This window comes from Rhipicephalus microplus, chromosome 5 (genome assembly GCF_043290135.1).
Source record: "Rhipicephalus microplus isolate Deutch F79 chromosome 5, USDA_Rmic, whole genome shotgun sequence".
In the NCBI taxonomy this organism is placed as follows: domain Eukaryota; kingdom Metazoa; phylum Arthropoda; class Arachnida; order Ixodida; family Ixodidae; genus Rhipicephalus; species Rhipicephalus microplus.
The window spans coordinates 126,870,685-126,882,276 of record NC_134704.1 but is presented as its reverse complement, the minus strand read 5'-3'; positions in this window follow the sequence as shown (position 1 = coordinate 126,882,276).

The window sequence follows — 11,592 nt, the reverse complement described above, 5'->3', positions numbered from 1 at the left end:
AGGTCCGTGGATCGATACTACGCACTGGTAACTTTATTTTCATTTGAAATTGTGAGCACTTTCTTACTGCCCATTTTCTCACGTAACTAGAATGCAGCAGAGGGGCGCAGTGGAAGCGTGCTTGGCCCATAACCCAGAGGTCCGTGGATCGAAACCACGCTCTGCTAATTTGATATTATTTTTTCATTAGTGCGCACTTTTTACTGCAAATTTCTCACATGACTAGAATGCAGCCGAGTGGCGCAGTGGAAGCGTGCTGGGGCCATAACCCAGCTGTCCGTGGATGGAAACTACGCTCTGCTAATTTTATTTCCTTGTGCATAAGTGCGTAGTATCTTACTGCACATTTTCTCACGTAACTAGAGTGCAGCAGAGTGGCGCAGTGGAAGCGTGCTGGGCCCATAGCCCTGAGGTCCGTAGGTCGAAACCACGCTCTCTTAATTGTATGATTTTTTGCATTAGTGCGCAGTTTCTCACTGCACATTTTCTCACGTAACTAGAGTGCAGCAGAGTGGCGCAGTGGAAGCGTGCTGGGCCCATAACCCAGAGGTCCGTGGATCGAAACCACGCTCTGCTAGTTTTATTTTCTTTTGCATAAGTGCGAACTTTCTTACTGCACATTTTTCCACGTAACTAGAGTGCAGCAGAGTGGCGAAGTGAAAGCGTGCTGGGTCATAACCCAGAGGTTCGTGGATCAAAAACACACCCTGCTAACTTTATTTTCATTTGCAATAGTGTGCACTTTCTTACTGACGTTTTCCATCGTAACTAGAGTGAAGCAGAGTGGCGCAGTGGAGGCGTGCTGGGCCCATAACCCAGAGGTCCGTTGATCGAAACCACGCGCTGCTAATTTTATATTCTTGTATTAGTGCGCAGTTTCTTACTGCACATTTTTTCACGTAACTGGAGTTCAGCAGAATGGCACAGTGGAAGCGTGCTGGGCCCATAACCCAAAAGTCCGTGGATCGAAACCACGCTCTGCAAATTGTATAGTTTTTTGCATTAGTCCACACTTTCTTACGGCACATTTTCTCACCGAACTAGAATACAGCTGAAGGGCGCAGTGGAAATGTGCTGGGCCCATAACCCAGGTGTCCGTGGATCGAAACCACGCTCTGCTAATTGTATAATTTTTTGCATTAATGCGCAGTTTCCTACTGCACATTTTCTCACGTAACAAGAGTGCAGCAGAGTGGCGCAGTGGAAGCGTGCTGGGCCCATAACCCAAAGGTCCGTGGAACGTAATGACGCTCTGCTAATTGTATAACATTTTTGCATTGGTGCGCACTTTCTGACTGCAGGTTTTCTCACGTAACTAGAGTGCAGCAGAGTGGCGCTGTGGAGGCGTGCTAGGCCCATAGCTCAGAGGTCCGTTGATCGAAACCACGCGCTGCTAATTTTATATCTTTGTATTAGTGCGCAGTTTCTTACTGCACATTTTTTCACGTAACTAGAGTGCAGCAGAATGGCGCAGTGGAAGCGTGCTGGGCCCATAACCCAAAAGTCCGTGGATCGATTCCCGCTCTGCAAGTTGTATAGTTTTTTTGCATTAGTGCGCAGTTTCTTACTGCACTATTTCTCACGTAATTAGAGTACCGCAGAGTGTTGCAGTGGAAGCGTGCTGGGCCTATAATCCAGAGGTCCATGGATCTAAACCACGCTCTGCTAATTTTATATCCTTTAGCATTAGTGCGCAGTTTCTAACTGCACATTTTCTCACGTAACCAGAGTGCAGGAAGGTGGCGCAGTGGAAGCGTGCTGGGCCCATAACTCAGAGGTCCGTGGATATATACCACGCTCTCCTAATTTATTATTCTTTTGCATTAGTGCGCACTTTCTTAATGCACATTTTCCCACGTAACTACAATGCAGCAGAGTGGCACAGTGGAAGCGTGCTGGGCCCATAACCCAGAGGTCCGTTGATCGAAACCACGCGCTGCTAATTTTATATCCTTGTATTAGTGCACAGTTTCTTACTGCACATTTTTTCACGTAACTGGAGTTCAGCAGAATGGCGCAGTGGAAGCGTGCTGGGCCCATAACCCAAAAGTCCGTAGATCGAAACCACGCTCTGCAAATTGTATAGTTTTTTGCATTAGTCCACACTTTCTTACGGCACATTTTCTCACCGAACTAGAATACAGCTGAAGGGCGCAGTGGAAATGTGCTGGGCCCATAACCCAGGTGTCCGTGGATCGAAACCACGCTCTGCTAATTGTATAACTTTTTGCATTAATGCGCAGTTTCCTACTGCACATTTTCGCACGTAACTAGAGTGCAGCAGAGTGGCGCAGTGGAAGCGTGCTGGGCCCATAACCCAGAGGTCCGTGGATCGAAACCACGCTCTGCTAATTTGATATTATTTTTCCATTAGTTCGCAGTTTCTTACTGCAAATTTCTCACGTAACTAGAGTGCAGCAGAGTGGCGCAGTGGAAGCGTGCTGGGCCCATAACCCAGAGGTCCGTGGATCGAAACCACGCTCTGCTAATTTGATATTATTTTTCCATTAGTTCGCAGTTTCTTACTGCAAATTTCTCACATGACTAGAATGCAGCAGAGTGGCGCAGTGGAAGCGTGCTGGGGCCATAACCCAGCTGTCCGTGAATCGAAACCACGCTCTGCTAATTTTATATCCTTATGCATAAGTGCGCACTTTGTTACTGCAAATTTCTCACATGATTAGAATTCAGCAGAGTGGCGCAGTGGAAGTGTGCTGGGGTCATAACCCAGCTGTCCGTGGATCGAAACCACGCTCTGCTAATTTTATTTCCTTGTGCATAAGTGCGTAGTTTCTTACTGCACATTTTCTCACGTAACTAGAGTTCAGCGGAGTGGCGCAGTGAAAGCGTGCTGGGCCCATAACCCAAAGGTTCGTGGATTGAAATGACGCTCTGGTAATTGTATATTTTTTGTATTGGTGCGCACTTTCTGACTGCACATTTTCCCACGTAACTAAAATGCATTAGAGTCCCGCAGTGGATGCGTGCTGGGCCCATAACCCAGAAGTCCGTGGATCGAAAACACGCTCCTAGAGCTTTATTTTCTTTTGCAGTAGTGCGCACTTTCCTTTTGCACGTTTTCCCACGCAACTAGAGTGCAGCAGAGTGGCGCAGTGGAGGCGTGCTGGGCCCATAACCCAGCTGTCCGTGGATGGAAACTACGCTCTGCTAATTTTATTTCCTTGTGCATAAGTGCGTAGTATCTTACTGCACATTTTCTCACGTAACTAGAGTGCAGCAGAGTGGCGCAGTGGAAGCGTGCTGGGCCCATAGCCCTGAGGTCCGTAGGTCGAAACCACGCTCTGCTAGTTTTATTTTCTTTTGCATAGGTGCGAACTTTCTTACTGCACATTTTTCCACGTAACTAGAGTGCAGCAGAGTGGCGAAGTGAAAGCGTGCTGGGTCATAACCCAGAGGTTCGTGGATCAAAAACACACCCTGCTAACTTTATTTTCATTTGTAATAGTGTGCACTTTCTTACGGACGTTTTCCATCGTAACTAGAGTGAAGCAGAGTGGCGCAGTGGAGGCGTGCTGGGCCCATAACCCAGAGGTCCGTTGATCGAAACCACGCGCTGCTAATTTTATAACCTTGTATTAGTGCGCAGTTTCTTACTGCACATTTTTTCACGTAACTGGAGTTCAGCAGAATGGCACAGTGGAAGCGTGCTGGGCCCATAACCCAAAAGTCCGTGGATCGAAACCACGCTCTGCAAATTGTATAGTTTTTTGCATTAGTCCACACTTTCTTACGGCACATTTTCTCACCGAACTAGAATACAGCTGAAGGGCGCAGTGGAAATGTGCTGGGCCCATAACCCAGGTGTCCGTGGATCGAAACCACGCTCTGCTAATTGTATAATTTTTTGCATTAATGCGCAGTTTCCTACTGCACATTTTCTCACGTAACAAGAGTGCAGCAGAGTGGCGCAGTGGAGGCGTGGTGAGCCCATAACCCAGAGGTCCGTGGATCTAAACCACGCTCTGCTAATTTGATATTCTTTTTGCATTACTGCGCACTTTCTTACTGCACATTTTCCCGCATAACTATAGTGCAGCAGAGTGGCGCAGTGGAAGCGTGCTGAGCCCGTAACCCAGAGGTCCGTGGATCGATACTACGCACTGGTAACTTTATTTTCATTTGAAATTGTGAGCACTTTCTTACTGCCCATTTTCTCACGTAACTAGAATGCAGCAGAGGGGCGCAGTGGAAGCGTGCTTGGCCCATAACCCAGAGGTCCGTGGATCTAAACCACGCTCTGCTAATTTGATATTCTTTTTGCATTACTGCGCACTTTCTTACTGCACATTTTCCCGCATAACTATAGTGCAGCAGAGTGGCGCAGTGGAAGCGTGCTGAGCCCGTAACCCAGAGGTCCGTGGATCGATACTACGCACTGGTAACTTTATTTTCATTTGAAATTGTGAGCACTTTCTTACTGCCCATTTTCTCACGTAACTAGAATGCAGCAGAGGGGCGCAGTGGAAGCGTGCTTGGCCCATAACCCAGAGGTCCGTGGATCTAAACCACGCTCTGCTAATTTGATATTCTTTTTGCATTACTGCGCACTTTCTTACTGCACATTTTCCCGCATAACTATAGTGCAGCAGAGTGGCGCAGTGGAAGCGTGCTGAGCCCGTAACCCAGAGGTCCGTGGATCGATACTACGCACTGGTAACTTTATTTTCATTTGAAATTGTGAGCACTTTCTTACTGCCCATTTTCTCACGTAACTAGAATGCAGCAGAGGGGCGCAGTGGAAGCGTGCTTGGCCCATAACCCAGAGGTCCGTGGATCGAAACCACGCTCTGCTAATTTGATATTATTTTTTCATTAGTGCGCACTTTTTACTGCAAATTTCTCACATGACTAGAATGCAGCCGAGTGGCGCAGTGGAAGCGTGCTGGGGCCATAACCCAGCTGTCCGTGGATGGAAACTACGCTCTGCTAATTTTATTTCCTTGTGCATAAGTGCGTAGTATCTTACTGCACATTTTCTCACGTAACTAGAGTGCAGCAGAGTGGCGCAGTGGAAGCGTGCTGGGCCCATAGCCCTGAGGTCCGTAGGTCGAAACCACGCTCTCTTAATTGTATGATTTTTTGCATTAGTGCGCAGTTTCTCACTGCACATTTTCTCACGTAACTAGAGTGCAGCAGAGTGGCGCAGTGGAAGCGTGCTTGGCCCATAACCCAGAGGTCCGTGGATCGAAACCACGCTCTGCTAGTTTTATTTTCTTTTGCATAAGTGCGAACTTTCTTACTGCACATTTTTCCACGTAACTAGACTGCAGCAGAGTGGCGAAGTGAAAGCGTGCTGGGTCATAACCCAGAGGTTCGTGGATCAAAAACACACCCTGCTAACTTTATTTTCATTTGCAATAGTGTGCACTTTCTTACTGACGTTTTCCATCGTAACTAGAGTGAAGCAGAGTGGCGCAGTGGAGGCGTGCTGGGCCCATAACCCAGAGGTCCGTTGATCGAAACCACGCGCTGCTAATTTTATATTCTTGTATTAGTGCGCAGTTTCTTACTGCACATTTTTTCACGTAACTGGAGTTCAGCAGAATGGCACAGTGGAAGCGTGCTGGGCCCATAACCCAAAAGTCCGTGGATCGAAACCACGCTCTGCAAATTGTATAGTTTTTTGCATTAGTCCACACTTTCTTACGGCACATTTTCTCACCGAACTAGAATACAGCTGAAGGGCGCAGTGGAAATGTGCTGGGCCCATAACCCAGGTGTCCGTGGATCGAAACCACGCTCTGCTAATTGTATAATTTTTTGCATTAATGCGCAGTTTCCTACTGCACATTTTCTCACGTAACAAGAGTGCAGCAGAGTGGCGCAGTGGAAGCGTGCTGGGCCCATAACCCAAAGGTCCGTGGAACGTAATGACGCTCTGCTAATTGTATAACATTTTTGCATTGGTGCGCACTTTCTGACTGCAGGTTTTCTCACGTAACTAGAGTGCAGCAGAGTGGCGCTGTGGAGGCGTGCTAGGCCCATAGCTCAGAGGTCCGTGGATTGAAACCACGCTCTGCTAATTTGATATTCTTTTTGCATTACTGCTCACTTTCTTACTGACGTTTTCCATCGTAACTAGAGTGAAGCAGAGTGGCGCAGTGGAGGCGTGCTGGGCCCATAACCCAGAGGTCCGTTGATCGAAACCACGCGCTGCTAATTTTATATCTTTGTATTAGTGCGCAGTTTCTTACTGCACATTTTTTCACGTAACTAGAGTGCAGCAGAATGGCGCAGTGGAAGCGTGCTGGGCCCATAACCCAAAAGTCCGTGGATCGATTCCCGCTCTGCAAGTTGTATAGTTTTTTTGCATTAGTGCGCAGTTTCTTACTGCACTATTTCTCACGTAATTAGAGTACCGCAGAGTGTTGCAGTGGAAGCGTGCTGGGCCTATAATCCAGAGGTCCATGGATCTAAACCACGCTCTGCTAATTTTATATCCTTTAGCATTAGTGCGCAGTTTCTAACTGCACATTTTCTCACGTAACCAGAGTGCAGGAAGGTGGCGCAGTGGAAGCGTGCTGGGCCCATAACTCAGAGGTCCGTGGATATATACCACGCTCTCCTAATTTATTATTCTTTTGCATTAGTGCGCACTTTCTTAATGCACATTTTCCCACGTAACTACAATGCAGCAGAGTGGCACAGTGGAAGCGTGTTGGGCCCATAACCCAGAGGTCCGTTGATCGAAACCACGCGCTGCTAATTTTATATTCTTGTATTAGTGCGCAGTTTCTTACTGCACATTTTTTCACGTAACTGGAGTTCAGCAGAATGGCACAGTGGAAGCGTGCTGGGCCCATAACCCAAAAGTCCGTGGATCGAAACCACGCTCTGCAAATTGTATAGTTTTTTGCATTAGTCCACACTTTCTTACGGCACATTTTCTCACCGAACTAGAATACAGCTGAAGGGCGCAGTGGAAATGTGCTGGGCCCATAACCCAGGTGTCCGTGGATCGAAACCACGCTCTGCTAATTGTATAATTTTTTGCATTAATGCGCAGTTTCCTACTGCACATTTTCTCACGTAACAAGAGTGCAGCAGAGTGGCGCAGTGGAAGCGTGCTGGGCCCATAACCCAAAGGTCCGTGGATCGTAATGACGCTCTGCTAATTGTATAACATTTTTGCATTGGTGCGCACTTTCTGACTGCACATTTTTCCTCGTAGCTAATATGCAGCAGAGTGGAGCAGTGGAAGCGTGCTGGGCCCATAACCCAGAGGCCCGTTGATCGAAACCACGCTCTGCTAATTTTATATCCTTTGGATTATTGCGCAGGTTCTTACTGCACACTTTCCCACGTAACTAGAGTGCAGCAGAGTGGCGCTGTGGAGGCGTGCTGGGCCCATAACTCAGAGGTCCGTGGATTGAAACCACGCTCTGCTAATTTGATATTATTTTTGCATTACTGCACACTTTCTTACTGCAAATTTCCCACATGACTAGAATGCAGCAGAGTAGCGCAGTGAAAGCGTGCTGAACCCATAACGCAGTGGTCCGTGGATTGAAACCACGCTTTGCTAATTGTATAATTTTTTGCATCAGTGCGCAGTTTCCTACTGCACATTTTCTCACGTAACTAGAGTGCAGCAGAGTTGCGCAGTAGAAGCGTGCTGGGCCCATAACCCAAAGGTTCGTGGATTGAAATGACGCTCTGGTAATTGTATATTTTTTTGTATTGGTGCGCACTTTCTGACTGCACATTTTCCCACGTAACTAAAATGCATTAGAGTGCCGCAGTGGATGCGTGCTGGGCCCATAACCCAGAAGTCCGTGGATCGAAAACACGCTCCTAGAGCTTTATTTTCTTTTGCAGTAGTGCGCACTTTCCTATTGCAAGTTTTCCCACGCAACTAGAGTGCAGCAGAGTGGCGCAGTGGAGGCGTGCTGGGCCCATAACGCAGAGGTTCGTGGATCAAAACCACGCTCTGCTAATTTGATATTCTTTTTGCAATACTGCGCACTTTCTTACTGCAAATTTTCCACATGACTAGAATGCAGCAGAGTGGCGCAGTGAAAGCGTGCTGGGCCCATAACGCAGAGGTCCGTGGATCGAAACCACGCTCTGCTAATTCTATTTTCTTTTGCATTAGTGCGCACATGCTTACTGCCCATTTCTCCACATAACTACAAAGCAGTAGAGTGGCGTAGTGGGAGTTTGCTGAGGCCATATCCCAGCGGTCCATCGATCAAAACCACGCTCTGCTAATTATATATTCTTTTGCATTAGTGCGCACTTTCTTACTGCACATTTTTCCACATAACTATAGTGCAGCAGAGTGGCGCAGTGGAAGCGTGCTGAGCCCGTAACCCAGAGGTTCGTGGATCGAAACCACGCCCTGGTAACTTTATTTTCATTTGAAATTGTGAGCACTTTCTTACTGCAAATTTTCTCACGTAACTAGAGTGCAGCAGAGTGGCGCAGTGGAAGCGTGCTGGGCCCATAACCCAGAGGTCCGTAGATCAAAACCACGCTCTGCTAATTTTAATTTCTTTTGCATAAGTGCGAACTTTCTTACTGCACATTTTCCCACGTAACTAGAGTGCAGCAGAGTGGCGTGGTGGAAGCATGCTGGGCCCATATTCCAGATGTCCGTGGATCGAAACCACGCTCTGCTAATTTATTATTCTTTTGCATTTGTGCGTACTTTCTTACTGCACATTTTTTCACGTATGTGTAGTGCAGCAGAGTGATACAGTGGAAGCGTGTTGGGTCATAACCCAGAGGTTCGTGGATCAAAACCACGCCCTGGTAACTTTATTTTCATTTGAAATTGTGAGCACTTGCTTACTGCCCATTTTTTCACGTAACTAGAGTGCAGCAGAGGGGCGCAGTGGAAGCGTGCTTGGCCCATAACCCAGAGGTCCGTGGATCGAAACCACGCTCTGCTAATTTGATATTATTTTTTCATTAGTGCGCACTTTTTACTGCAAATTTTTCACATGACTAGAATGCAGCCGAGTGGCGCAGTGGAAGCGTGCTGGGGCCATAACCCAGCTGTCCGTGGATGGAAACTACGCTCTGCTAATTTTATTTCCTTGTGCATAGGTGCGTAGTATCTTACTGCACATTTTCTCACGTAACTAGAGTGCAGCAGAGTGGCGCAGTGGAAGCGTGCTGGGCCCATAGCCCTGAGGTCCGTAGATCGAAACCACGCTCTCCTAATTGTATGATTTTTTGCATTAGTGCGCAGTTTCTCGCTGCACATTTTCTCACGTAACTAGAGTGCAGCAGAGTGGCGCAGTGGAAGCGTGCTCGGCCCATAACCCAGAGGTCCGTGGATCGAAACCACGCTCTGCTAATTTGATATTATTTTTCATTAGTTCGCAGTTTCTTACTGCAAATTTCTCACATGACTAGAATACAGCAGAGTGTCGCAGTGGAAGCGTGCTGGGGCCATAACCCAGCTGTCAGTGAATCGAAACCACGCTCTGCTAATTTTATATCCTTTTGCATAAGTGCGTTGTTTCTTACTGCACATTTTCTCACGTAACTAGAGTGCAGCAGAATGGCGCAGTGGAAGCGTGCTGGCCCATAACCCAGAGGTCCGTAGATCGAAACCAAGCTCTCCTAATTGTATGATTTTTAGCATTAGTGCGCAGTTTCTCACTGCACATTTTCTCACGTAACTAGAATGCAGCAGATTGGCGCAGTGGAAGCGTGCTGGGCCCATAACCCAGAGGTCCGTGGATCGAAATCACGCTCTGCTAATTTTATTCTCTTTTGCATAAAGTGCGAACTTTCTTACTGCACTTTTTCCCACGTAACTAAAATGCAGGAGAGTGCCGCAGTGGAAGCGTGCTGGGCCCATAACCCCGAGGTCCGTGGATTGAAAACATGCTCCTAGAGCTTTATTTTCTTTTGCAGTAGTGCGCACTTTCCTACTGCACGTTTTCCCACGTAACCAGAGTGCAGCAGAGTGGCGCAGTGGAGGAGTGGTGAGCCCATAACCCAGAGGTCCGTGGATCGAAACCACGCTCTGCTAATTTGATATTATTTTTGCATTAGTGCGCACTTTCTTACTGCAAATTTCTCACATGACTAGAATTCAGCAGAGTGGCGCAGTGGAAGTGTGCTGGGGTCATAACCCAGCTGTCCGTGGATCGAAACCACGCTCTGCTAATTTTATTTCCTTGTGCATAAATTCGTAGTTTATTACTGCACATTTTCTCACGTAACTAGAGTGCAGCAGAGTGGCGCAGTGGAAGCGTGCTGGGCCCATAACCCAGAGGGCCGTAGATCAAAACCACGCTCTGCTAATTGTATGAATTTTTGCATTAGTGCGCAGTTTCTCACTGCACATTTTCTCACGTAGCGAGAGTGCAGCAGAGTGGCACAGTGGAAGCGTACTGAGCCCATAACCCAGAGGTGCGTGGATCGAAACCACGCTTTGCTATTTGTATAATTTTTTGCATTAGTGCGCAGTTTCCTACTGCACATTTTCTCACGTAACTAGAGTGCAGCAGAGTTGCGCAGTGGAAGCGTGCTGGGCCCATAACCCAAAGGTTCGTGGATTGAAATGACGCTCTGGTAATTGTATATTTTTTTGTATTGGTGCGCACTTTCTGACTGCACATTTTCCCACGTAACTAAAATGCATTAGAGTGCCGCAGTGGAAGCGTGCTGGGCCCATAACCCAGAAGTCCATGGATCGAAAACACGCTCCTAGAGCTTTATTTTCTTTTGCAGTAGTGCGCACTTTCCTATTGCACGTTTTCCCACGCAACTAGAGTGCAGCAGAGTGGCGCAGTGGAGGCGTGCTGGGCCCATAACGCAGAGGTTCGTGGATCAATACCACGCTCTGCTAATTTGATATTCTTTTTGCAATACTGCGCACTTTCTTACTGCAAATTTCCCACATGACTAGAATGCAGCAGAGTGGCGCAGTGAAAGCGTGCTGGGCCCATAACGCAGAGGTCCGTGGATCGAAACCACGCTCTGCTAATTCTATTTTCTTTTGCATTAGTGCGCACATGCTTACTGCCCATTTCTCCACATAACTACAAAGCAGTAGAGTGGCGTAGTGGGAGTTTGCTGAGGCCATATCGCAGTGGTCCATCGATCAAAACCACGCTCTGCTAATTATATATTCTTTTGCATTAGTGCGCACTTTCTTACTGCACATTTTGCCACATAACTATAGTGCAGCACAGTGGCGCAGTGGGAGCGTGCTGAGCCCGTAACCCAGAGGTTCGTGGATCGAAACCACGCCCTGGTAACTTTATCTTCATTTGAAATTGTGAGCACTTTCTTACTGCAAATTTTCTCACGTAACTAGAGTGCAGCAGAGTGGCGCAGTGGAAGCGTGCTGGGCCTATAACCCAGAGGTCCGTAGATCAAAACCACGCTCTGCTAATTTTAATTTCTTTTGCATAAGTGCGAACTTTCTTACTGCACATTTTCCCACGTAACTAGAGTGCAGCAGAGTGGCGTGGTGGAAGCATGCTGGGCCCATATTCCAGATGTCCGTGGATCGAAACCACGCTCTGCTAATTTATTATTCTTTTGCATTAGTGCGTACTTTCTTACTGCACATTTTTTCACGTATGTGGAGTGCAGCATAGTGGC